Genomic DNA, 12,901 nt, shown 5'->3' with positions numbered 1-12,901 from the left:
AGTGCGGCCTCCTGCTCGCTAGCTAAGCTGTGGGTTACCACCCACAGCTTTAGCGACCAACCATGTTGATGGTTGCGATGGTCAAGTCCATCGTGGCCATCAGGGCTTGCGATGAGACCCTAAGGTTGGGTCTCGGCAACCGCAAGCCCAAGGGAGCTTCCTGCTCTGATCGAGCTGGAAGCTCCCCAATGACATCACTGCTGATGTCAGTGCAGCCGCCCACAAATGGCATGCATTCCTTAAGGAACACCTCCATTTGGTCAGCCACCCCCCCGGGCCCGCCTACCAAAAGGGGGGGAGCTGTCGATCAACATGGACAGCCACCCCAATTGTAGTGAGCCCCGGAGTGAGAGAATTTCTCTCTCGCTCCGGGGCTTGCGCATGCGCAGTGCAGCTGCTGCGCATGCGCAGACCTTAAACATCAACCTACTTGCGAGTGCTCAGCACTTGCGAGTGGGTCTGAATGAGGGCCAATGTCCCTTTACCAAATAGTCTTCGTGGGGATCCTGCTCTTTATTTGTCCTGCAAGAAAAATAGATTTTATTTAAAATCATAAATGTTATATGAGTAAAATTACTTTTATAGTTATAGTGTAATTTTATATACAGAAAATGATAAATTTTTAAATATACTAAAAAACCATAACTTAGCTATTTACTCACCCCTGCACTAACCATAGATGGGTAACACATGCTACCAATCCTGTCACACCTACTGTCAGCTGATGCACCTGGACATGGCTGGATTATAGGTGGGGAGGATGGGTCCACACATTGGGGGACCCCACACAGACACAAATATTTCCCTGACCCAGCCCACTCTGCACCATCCATGGATTGACTGGCTCCCAGCAACATCGCACATAATTATCAACTACAAAGGCATCCTCCCCTACTCTCCTGCCAGTGGTGAGTCAGCTATGTCACCAATCTACTGTTTGAACTGTTTTGGTTCATGGGTTAAACAAATCAGGATTATGCAGAATACCAATGATTGTTACCTGCATGAACCTGAATATATCTGAGGAGAGTGTGAAATACCAAGAATCGGATAAATACTACCTCTACATGTGAGTCTTACAATTATAAATGGACTATATTGGTTTAAATGAAATAGCCAGTTATAAGGGATAAGCGGGTTCGGATTTCTGAAATCCGAACCCCCCCGTGCCCCCACCATCCGAGACCGAGGCTTGACTTTTCCCGCCTGACTCGGATCTGAAATTGAGGCAAAACGTCATCTTCCCGCCTTCCGGGTCTCGCGGGTTTTGGATTCTGTATAAGGTACCCACGTCGGCACCATTTTCTCATTCGGCTGTGGACAGTGAAGAGGGAGAGTGGGAGTTAGGGCTGGCTGGGTAGTGTAGTGTAGTGTTGTGTTGTGCTGCACTGTGCTGCTGTTGTCCATAGGGGCTGTGTCCACTCCTCCAAAGTCCATAGGGCTGGCTGTGATGTGCTGTGCTGCTCGTAAGCGGACGCTCGTTCGCTCCAAGTGATGTTCACACATCTGCGCATGCATATGGGTCATAATGCGCATGCGCCAACCAGTCAGTGCGGTCTGAAATCGTGTGTTTGCAAAATAGCGAGTGCCTGCTAATTTCAGTGAAAGGATGAGGCGTTTGTGGGTGGTAACAGGGGAAGGTGCTTGAAAACGGGGAGTGGAGATCCGAACGCAGGCATGCCAAATGGTCAAAACAGGCGTTTAATGGGCGTGCATAATTAACAAAGCAGCGTCATTGGCCACGTCACTTGGTTGTCTCTTAGCCTGAACTGTTCACATGATTGCGGTAGGAAAATCCAACCACAAGCACTGAGAGCAGTTTAGACGCCTTTCGATGTACTCGATTAATCTAATAAATAGCAGAGATGATGTATGATGCGAACGGCCAGGGGGCGTCTATAAAAAATAGTGAGCGCATATTTCGTTTGCTCGCTCAGACATAGAGGCGTCAACAGCCCGCAAAGAGTGAGTGCTCTATTTAAATGTCCAGCCCCTTTTACTGAACGAGCGAGCACAAATAGCATCCGGCTCTGAATCAGGCCCTGTGTCCACTCCTCCAAAGTCCATAGGGGCTGGCTGGACTGTGTTGTGCAGTCAGTTGTCCATAGGGGCTGTGTCCACTCCAAAGTCCTGTGCAGTGTCCCAGTCCTAAAGGGGTGCTATAGTGTTGTCCAGGGGGTGCTCTGTCCATCAGGGGTGTTCCCCCCCAAGTGCAAAAAAAATTTTTTTTTCTGTGTTTGTGAATTGTGTGCGCAGTAGCCACACGTGCATCAACAAAGTAGTGCCAAATGCGCCTGTGTCATAAGTAAAGGGCCAGCTGGCTTGACCATTAAAGGGAGCTGTAACCCCCAAAGTGCACTCCAAACCAAATAAAAAAATATTTTCTGTGTTTGTGAATTGTGTGCACTGTGGCTGCACATGCATCAACAAAGTAGCAGCTCCAAGCATGCACCTTTGTCCCATAAGTAAAGTGCACTCCACAAAAAATTAAAAATTTTCCTTTTTTTTCTGTCTTTGTGAATTGTGTGGGCTGTCGCTGCACCTGCATCCTCAAAGCAGCAGAGACAAGCGTGCGTCTTTCTGTTAAAGGGTGGTGTAACCCCCAAAGTGCACTCCAACAAAAAATAAAATATTTTCTTCTGTGATTGTGAATTGTCTGCACTGTATGTGCATCCTCAAAGCAGCAGCGCCAAGTGTGAATCTGTCTGTTAAAGGGTGGTGTAACCCTCAAAGTGCACTCCAACAAAAATAAAACATTTTCTTCTGTGTTTGTGAATTGTCCGCACTGTACGTGCATTCTCAAAGCAGCAGCGCCAAGCATGCGTCTGTCTATTAAAGGGTGGTGTAACCCTCAAAGTGCGCTCCACAAAGAATAAAAAATTCTTCTTTATTTTTCTGTCTTTGTGAATTGGGTGGGCTGTAGCTGCACGTGCATCAACAAAGGAGCAGCGCCAAGCGTGCACCTGTGTCCCATAAGTAAAGTGCCGGCTGGCTCATTTCTTAAAGGGTGGTGTAACCCACAAAGTGCACTAGTCTCCAACAAAAATAAAAAAATATTTTCTGTGTTTGTGTGCGCCTTAGCCGCACGTATATATCAATATAACATAAATGGAGGACCAAACTTTCTCCGATAAAAATATAATAGGGAAAGATCAAGAACCACTTCCTCCTAGTGCTGAAGCTGCTGCCACTAGTCACGACATAGGCGATAACATGCCATCAACGTCGTCTGCCAAGGCCGATGCCCAATGTCATAGTAGAGGGCACATACAATCCCAAATGACAAAGTTCAGGAAAATGACCTTAAAAAAACATTTAAATCATCTGAAGAGAAACATAAACTTGCCAATATGCCATTTATTACACGGAGTGGCAAGGAACAGCTAAGGCCTTTCCCTATGTTCATGAATAGTGATTCAGCTTCACATGACGATGGAAGCCCTCCTCCCGCTAAAAAAATCAAACGAGTTAAGCTGTCAAAAGCACAGCGAAGAACTGTGCATTCTAAGAAGATATCACAAATCCCCAAGGAGAGTCCAAGTGTGGTGGCGGCTGCGATGCCTGACCTTCCCAGCACTGGACGGGAAGAGGCGGCTCTTTCCACCATTTGCATGCCCCCTGCAAGTGCTGAAAGGAGCACCCACAGTCCACTTGCTGATATGCAACTTGAAGATGTCACTGTTGAAGTACAACAGGATGAGGATACTGGTGTAGCTAGCGCTGAGGAGGAAGTTGGCGAGGAGGATTCTGATGGTGATGTGGTTTGTTTAAATCAGGCTCTGGGGGAGACAGTTGTTGTCTGTGGGATGAAAAAGCCCATCACGGTCATGCCTGGGCAGAAGACGAAACATTCCACCTCTTTGGTCTGGCAATATTTCTATCCAAATCCGGACAACAACTGTCTTGCCATATGTACCATATGTAAAGGTGAAATAAGTAGGGGTAGGGATGTTAACCACCTAGGAACATCCTCCCTTATATGGCACCTGCAGCGCGTTCATAAAAAATTACTGTCAAGTTCAGAAACTTTGGCTTAGACCGTAAGCAGTCCAGGGACACCTAAATCCAATTTTCCTGTTGTATCCAAGAGCCTGCAAACCACACCGTCAACTCCCTCCTCATCAATTTCCTCCTTAGTCAGGATTGGAAGTAGTCCCTGCAGGACTGGCATGCACAAAAACAGACAAATCTCAGGTGCACAACTCCAAATTAGTAATAATATATTAATGCAATAAAATGTTGCAATCAATAGAGGTTTTAGCATAATCTTGGCCAAGGTTATGGACCTACCCACCATATCCAGGTAACCTCTGTAGGGTAGGTTCCTACCATACTACGATTCAAATCCAGAGCACAGGACACCCCCAAACCAGCCCAGCTAAGCTGCCCCAGGGCACCACCATAGTAAGAAAAGTGCAGTGTGAAAGAGATAGTTAGGAGCAGCTACTTTACAAAATCTTGATACTATCACGTTTTTTGCTTCTTAATTTACCTGTTACCCTGACATTTATCTATAGATATATGCATATATATATGTATATATATATATACATTTAGCACAAAATGGTTTAATGCTTACATATCTCTATTTTTGGATTTAACTCTCAGACATATAACAGTGTATAAACCTGAATTAATAGGATTATGATGATAATTGGTGCTCACCAACGCTATCAGCAAAAGGAAAAATCTTTTTCCTGACGTATATAATATCTTGTTTTAATAATTTTGGCCACCTGTCTGACTAATGGTGTCATGACTACCACGTGTGATTTACCATAATCAGGAACTAAGAGATTAGACAATATTGATCTCCTTGATTCAAGTCAGTCAGTTTTTTTTATCAACTGGACCTAATTGCGGCCAGAGTTAATGTTTGTTTTTTGTTCTATGTTGTCTTTGTTCAGATGTTTTGTTGATATAATATGTAAAATTATTTATATCACTATTATTTTAGTGGCATACCATTTAAAGCTAAGTTTTATACTGAATAGGTAGATTGAGTGCCCCGCAAAAAGAGAGTACTTTTCTTTCTCCTTCCATGTACAAGTTCAATATAACTCTCAAGGGTGCACCTCCATAAAGAGACTATTATACATATATTTCTTTCACAATCAAATATATTTTGGACCTCCAAACCATATTTTGAGTGTTCACTACTTGTGCTTAGGAAATCCCCAACCCCTTTTCCCTACATGCTTCATGTAGTCATAGGTGTAAGTCATCGTGTCAACGAGTGCTCCATAGGGTTCTGAGCAAAATTATGCAAATTTGGGCATGGAACAGGCCATCAGGGGTGTGAGGTGTCTTTGCTGGCATTTTTAATGCAGTGGCAATGGCAACTCATACCCTTAACAATCAATTGGATTGACCCCTAAAAAGGGCCTGTATCTTAGATACCCCTTTATATATACTATCATGATGCACATGTAATATACCATGATGGAGTTGCCACCTATATATATATATATATATATATATATATATATATACACTAACCTGATGCACAGAGTAATATATATTATATTATGATGGAGCTGCCACATACTGTATATACCTCTTTATATATAAGAATCCTAAAATAAAGAGTAATATGTAAGATACTATGATGGAGCTGAGACCTATATACCATATATATATATATATATATATATATATATATATAATATATATATGTTCAATAATAGTGAGACGTCAGCGCCATCTAGTGTAAATTCTTCAAACGGTGACTTTAAATAATGTCCAGTCAAAAACAAGCTCCTTCTGCAACTCTCAAATCAGGATAGCGTGATATTTAGACACAAAGAGAAAAGAACATAAATTAATGCTGTGATGTACACACACATATATATATATATATATATATATATATATAGTATCTCCAAGCCAAAGTGCATGTGCCACTTGATGATCTATTGCACCCTATTTCAAACAAGTACAAATAAGCAAGCAGCATCCACAAAAGTGCAAAAATGCAAAATAAAGTGCTTCACCACAAATAAAGTGCACAGTGTTCAGTGCAATTATTTGCAACAGGTACCAATCCAGCAATCAAAAATAATAAAGTGCATATAGGCATACCAGAGGACTTTCACGATTTTGTCCTTATATTCGCCATGTCACTCAAATGGATTTGCAGGTAAGAAAAGAAATAAGGTACCAATGAGTAGTAAATTTAAAACCACATTTAATAAAAAATAATAGTTACATACATCTAAGAACAGAATGATCAGCTTATCTGGTTAGGACCAACAACAAGAGGATATGGACCACCAACACCAGAGATACCTCAACGCATTTCATCAAGACACCAAATGGCCAGACTTCTTCAGGAGGATGTCTAGATGCCACCTATAGCCCCCTTATATGCCTGAGCAAATTGTACCAATTACCTTAATTATGGGAGAGTCCAGCATCTTTCCCACTGAGTTGAGAATCATGTGTAGAAGGTCAATTATCATGTGGAACTATCATTCCACATGATAAAAAAAACAAGGATATACACCATTTACTTGGAGTCCTATATACAATATGGAGACGGCCATTTTTGCGTGTGATTATACTACACGTTTAATGGCTGTAATTCTCATATTATTTTTAATCCAATAATTGGCATGTATAAATATATATAGTGGGCTAAAGTGACATACAGTTACAATAAAATTACAACAATACAACTAAACTATACCTAAAAACATACATATAATCAACCTAATATATATATATATATATATATATATATATATATATATATATATATATATACTTTCTAACTACCTTTATACACAATTATAAAGATGCTATAAAAATGGAGCAATTTCATCTTGTTCGTTTAAACCATTTGGGTTTAAACATGTGCAGGCTCGGTTCTACTCGGTTCCGTTCGGTTCTTTTTACCGAATCTTATTGGCTATCCAAAACTCGTGACAGCTGAAACCCAATAAGATCCGGTAAAAAGAACCGAACGGAACCGAGTAGAACCGAGCCTGCACATCCCTAGTTTAAAGTGTTTAAGTTATAGATCCAAAACATCTCCCTTCTGGATAACTTATTATCCAGATCTCCACCTCTATTCCCCATTTGAACATGTTCAATTGCATAGAACCTCAGGCTACTGGGATCCGCATTATGATTATTCAAAAAATGTCTAGGCACCGCATGATTATCTAGTTTGCTCCTGATACTCCTAACATGTTCTTGCATGCAGATTTTCAGTGGGCGCTTAGTTTTGCCCACATACTTTCGTACGCATCCGCACTCTAAAAGATAAACAACATAAGTGGTGTTACAATTCATAAAATCTTGAATTTTAAAAATCTTCGTGTTGTCTATATTACAAAATGTACATGATGATGGATGTGCAAATTTACAAATAATACAGTATCCACATTTGCGGAAACCTCATATTTTAGTACCAAAAATGCCTTTATTCTCTTTCTTTATAAGTGGTAAGGAGCTAGGTGCTAATATATATTTTAAGTTGTGGGTCCTTCTGAAAACCACCTGAGGTTTATCCAGTAGAACCCCTGAAAGAATGGGATCATCCTTCAAGAGGCCCCAATGTTTGTGAATAACTTTTTACATTTTTTTCTCCTGGTCACTAAATTCTGTAATGAAGAGAACCTGGTCTTTGTTAGACTCGTTCCTACTATTATATTCAAGTAGGGTCTTTCTTTCTAGGTTCTGGGTTTTTCCACAGCTCGCTTAGTAATTTCATCAGGATAACCTCTAACCCCAAATCTATTTTTATAAATATCTAGCTGACTCATACAAATATCCTCATTGTTACAGTTACGTTTCACTCTGCAAAATTGAGAAAATGGTATATAATCTTTCCAATGTTTCGCATGACCACTTTTATAATAAAATAACTGTTAGAATCTACAGTTTTAACAAAATTCATAGTAATAATTTCATTATTATTCGAGGAAATGTTAAATCTAAAAAATCAATAGAGTCCTTATTAAAATTAGAAGTAAAAGAAAGGATATATGCATTCTGACTTAAATATATCATAAAATCATTAAAATGCTCTGCAGTACCATCCCAAATTATTAATGGTTAGGAATTTAGATTATGTGATAATATTAGAACCTAAAATTTCTGCAGTATTTAGTCACTAAACTTTTTATTTGTTAGATTGGTGGTAGACCCTAAAGTCAGTATATTTATATTATGTATGAGATAAAAACTGAAGACTATTTTTGGGGCACTCTCGTAGCCATAGAAAATTAATTGTGAAAATGTCCCTTTTAGTTGTTTTTTTAAATGGATAAGGTAATTAGGATAAACAAACAAGGAAGCACTCTTATCATTAAAAGGGATAACTCTTAATAAGTGAGGGAGTTATTAATGTAATATTGTACGTAATAAATGTAATAAATATTGGCGCTTGTATATAGTTCTTTATGATAATTCTGACACTATCAGTTCTGACTCAAGGATTTCATCCAATTACCATGATCTTTGAAAATTCAATAAACTTATCCTGGTTAAGGTATGTCTGTATTATTCCTAATTGATTAATCATTGAAAAAATAAGTTTTCATGGAAAGATCCATATAATCACCGTCTAATGCTGGGCATACACTATACAATTATCTGTCAGATATCTCAATTGGATTGAGTCCATAGAATCTTATAGATTACTCTGTGCAAAAACAGACAAATTGAAATCCGCAATGCTTAGGAATTAAGATTATGTGATAGTATTAGAACCTAAAATTCTGCAATATATAGTTGCTAAAATTAATATTTGTTAGATTGGTGGTAGACCCTAAAGTCAGTATATTTATATTATGTATGAGATAAAAACTGAAGACTATTTTTGGGGCACTATCGTAGCTCGTAGAAAATTAATTGTGAAAATGTTCCTTTTATTTATTTATTTTTTAAATGGATAAGGTAATTAAGACAAACAAACAAGAAAGCACTCTTATAATTAAAAGGGATAACTCTTAATAAGTGAGGGAGTTATTAATGTAAAAAATATTGGCGCTTGTATATAGTTCTTTTTGAGTCAGATAATGATAGGTGCTTCATAATTCTGACACTATTAGTTCTGACTCAAGAATTTCAACCTGTTACCGTGATCTTTGAAAATTCAATAAAATGACTCTGGTTAAGGTATGTCTGTATTATTCCTAATTGGTTTAATTGGTTTAATGATTGAAAAAATACAATGTTTACCCCACATGCCTACTGCCACTCAAACTTCAAAAAGCAACAAAATTACAATCATTAAGACTGATGCCTTAATGGGTGTGTTCCTTGCACAATACAGATATGATATGCCATCACACCCTGTGGTTAATGGCAGATTCAGCACTCTCACAGAATGAGATTGCTGTCACTCACAAAATGGTGGTGCTGCTAATTCACAGAATTGTGTGTTCATTGGAATACACACATGCAGTCTATGCATCTGAGGTTTGAGCAGTTATGTGGCTCCCACATCCCAGTCAGTGCCCACAATCTTCCCATTTGATCACCAAAACAATCTCACTGGCTTCCGACATCCTTATCACTGCATACATTTATCTCATTTAGAATACACATTCAGCTCCCTTATTTTTAAAAATATCATACTCTGTCTATGCATGTACACTTTCTTCCCCTATATGCTTCCATGCTGCTATATATTCCCCAATCCCTACTGCTTTGTGGTCTCCCAACTGTGATAGTCTGTGTTCCCTCATCCGCACCAATGTTTTTCCCAAGCCGCACCGCCCTGCATCTGTGCCTTCTCCACAGCCATGTTGCTGTCTTTCTCTCATCTGTGGCACTCTTTCTTCCTCCATCTGCACTACTCTGGTGCCCCAACCATGCAACTCTGTCTACCCCCACCACCTGCACCACTCTGTCTTCCTCCACATCCACACCAATCTGTCTTCCCCAATCCCTACTGCTGTGTGGTCTCCGAACTATGGTAGTCTGTGTTCTCTCATCCACACCAATCTGTCTTTCTCCAATAGAGTGTCAAAAAAATTATGGCCCATGATACAGACTGATAATGATCTTGGACTATAACAGGTTAAATTGATGGCAAGCTACAAAAGGGGTCGTAACCTCAGAAATTACTTAGTCAAAACTAACATAAATAAACCTAAAGATAAACATAAAGTAAACTTTTGAGCGGGTAAAAATAGTTGCCACAAGTGCTCCTGCACTACCTGCAGTTTTAGGATTACAGGAGACGTATTTTATCACCTTCATTCTGGCAAAAAATACTATATTAGGTATAGATTAACTTGCCCCTCTAAATTTATTGTTTATAAGATCATTTGTCTCTGTGTACTGTCATACATAGGGAAGATGGAGCAGTCCTTTAAGGAATGTATGACAGCACACAGATCGGCCATTAGAGCAGATATTAACAGTGGGTCTAGCGATCAGCCTATAGCTAGGCACTTTGTGACAGCTAAGCATAATTTAGCATCACTACGCTACAGACTGATAGATCATATACCTACTGATATACGTGGTGGCAATCGTGGCCTTAAACTTTTGCAATTAGAAAGTAGATGTATTCATAGATTAGGCACCCTTGTTCCCAAGGGCCTGAATGAACAAACAGGTCTTCATTATTTTATATGATATACAGTACTTGTTCATGTTTTGGGCATATACTGTGTTAATCCTTATAGGTTAATATACAACAATGTTCAGTTTATTTGTTTATTTGTATACTTCAAGTGGGTGTGGTGTATATATACCTGGTGATTTTGTATTATAATTATAATTTAGATGATATTACAGAAATAGATGTTATATTGCTATACATACATGCTGTTTGAATATTGCTATGAGTATTTGTAATAGCTAATTGTATAGGTTGTGCCTTTTGGTTTAAAATAAGTTTGATTATCTATTTAATATAATCATATAATTAGTGTATTTCAACCATATTATCAGTGGCATTATAGTAATGTTCATATGTGTGATGCTGATTTGTGTATAATTGTTTTATGTGTTGTCATGGTGATGGGATAATTACATGTGATACATCTCTAGGGATGACGTCACATATTTCCAATCTCTTATCTTTGCTCAAGCCTCTAACCCCAAGCGACTTTTTAATACATTTAAACTGCTTCTTACCCCTCCCTCACCCAAGCCACCTGCTACTATCTGTGCACAAGATATTGCTTCCTATTTCAAGGACAATATTGATAATATCTGAAATGAAATGTTATTCTCTTCCTCAGCTAGTGACCTACTCAATTGCCTACCTGAACCCTCTGGCACATTCTCTTCATTTGACCCCACAAATGAAGATGAAGTATCTACACTCTTCTCATCCTCCTACTCATATTGTCTCTCCTCTAGATCCTATACCCTCACAAATTAGTAAAGCTCTGTCTCCTGTGCTCATCCCAACCCTAACTAAAATCTGTAATCTCTCTCTTTCTACTGGCATCTTTCCATTACTGTTCAAGCGTGCAGTGATTACTCCCATTCTGATAAAACAAAATTCTGACCCTAACACTCTCTCAAATTACCAAATTACCATCCTATCTCCCAACTCCAATGCCCCTCCAAGCTACTGGAGAGACTTATCTACACCCACCTCACACACTTTCTTAACACCCACAACTTATTGGACCCACTTCAGTCTGGCTTTCGTTACCAGCACTCCACAGAGACAGCACTGACTAAGTTAGTAAATGATTTGGTCACTGCCAAGGCTAAAGGTCATTACTCACTCATTCTTCTAGATCTCTCTGCTGCTTATGACACTGTTGACCACTCTCTTCTCATACAAACATTACAATCCCTAGGTCTTAAGGACACAGCTCTTTCTTGGTTCTCTTCCTACCTCTATGATTGCTCTTTTTCTGTTCGTTTTTCTGATTCTGCCTCCTCTTCGCTACCTCTATCAGTTGGAGTACCGCAAGGTCCTTTGCTATTCTCAATCTATACCACCTCTCTTGGCAAACTAATCCGCTTTTTTGGATTTTAGTACCATCTGTATGTGGATGATACTCAAATCTACCTATCCTCTCCAGATTTATCACCATCTGTATTTGTCCGTGTCACTGAATGTATTTCTGCCATTTCATCTTGGATGTCATCTCGCTACCTGAAACTTAATATTTCTAAAACAGAATTAATTATATTTCCACCAGCCAATAACAGTTACCAATCTGATATCTTTATCACTGTTGATAACTCAACAATCCACCCCACCCCACAAGCTCGCTGCCTTGGTGTCATCCTTGATTCTGAACTGTCCTTTGTTCCCCACATTCAATCTGTCTCAAAATCATGTTACATACATCTAAAAAACATATACAAAATTCGACCATATCTCACACAAGACACTACAAAAACTTTAATCCATGCACTCATTATTTCCCGCATTGACTATTGGAATAGTCTCCTTACTGGTCTTCCCAAAAACAGGCTATTGCCATTACAATCCATTATGAATGCAGCTGCGAGGCTTATCTTCCTTGCCAAACATTCATTGTCTGCTGCCCTGCTCTGTCAGTCCCTCCATTGGTTGCCGGATTTCTACTGTATTCAATACAAAATTCTGGTACTTACACATAAGGTCATTAACCAAATTACACCAACATACATCTCTTCACTCATCACAAAATATCTCCCAACCCGACCTCTCCGCTCAGCACAAGATCTGCATCTCTCATCCCTGGGCATTACTTGTTCCCATTTATGGTTACAGGACTTTCTTCGGGCTGCACCCACTCTATGGAATGCCTTACCATGCACAATAAGACTTACCTCTAGTTTTCAATCCTTCAAGCGTTCCCTGAAAACTCACCTCTTCAGACAAGCTTATCAGATTCCAGAACTGACCACATAACCTTCATAGCTTCCATGTCTTATTATATCCCCTCTCACAGTCCACACATAACCTCACATATTGTCTTTCTTT

General features: G+C 39.4%; 2 pseudogenes; one reads left to right on the top strand and one right to left on the bottom strand.

The window, feature by feature from the left end:
• Positions 1–12,901, bottom strand: part of LOC148522680 (uncharacterized) — a 208,860-nt pseudogene that overhangs the window by 24,103 nt on the left and 171,856 nt on the right.
• LOC148522681 (uncharacterized) overlaps positions 1–12,901 on the top strand; it is a 240,474-nt pseudogene that overhangs the window by 184,257 nt on the left and 43,316 nt on the right.

The sequence above is a fragment of the Taudactylus pleione genome, unplaced genomic scaffold (genome assembly GCF_031769625.1).
Source record: "Taudactylus pleione unplaced genomic scaffold, aTauple2 ptg000145l, whole genome shotgun sequence".
Lineage (NCBI taxonomy): Eukaryota > Metazoa > Chordata > Amphibia > Anura > Myobatrachidae > Taudactylus > Taudactylus pleione.
This window is presented reverse-complemented; position numbering and strand designations above follow the sequence as displayed.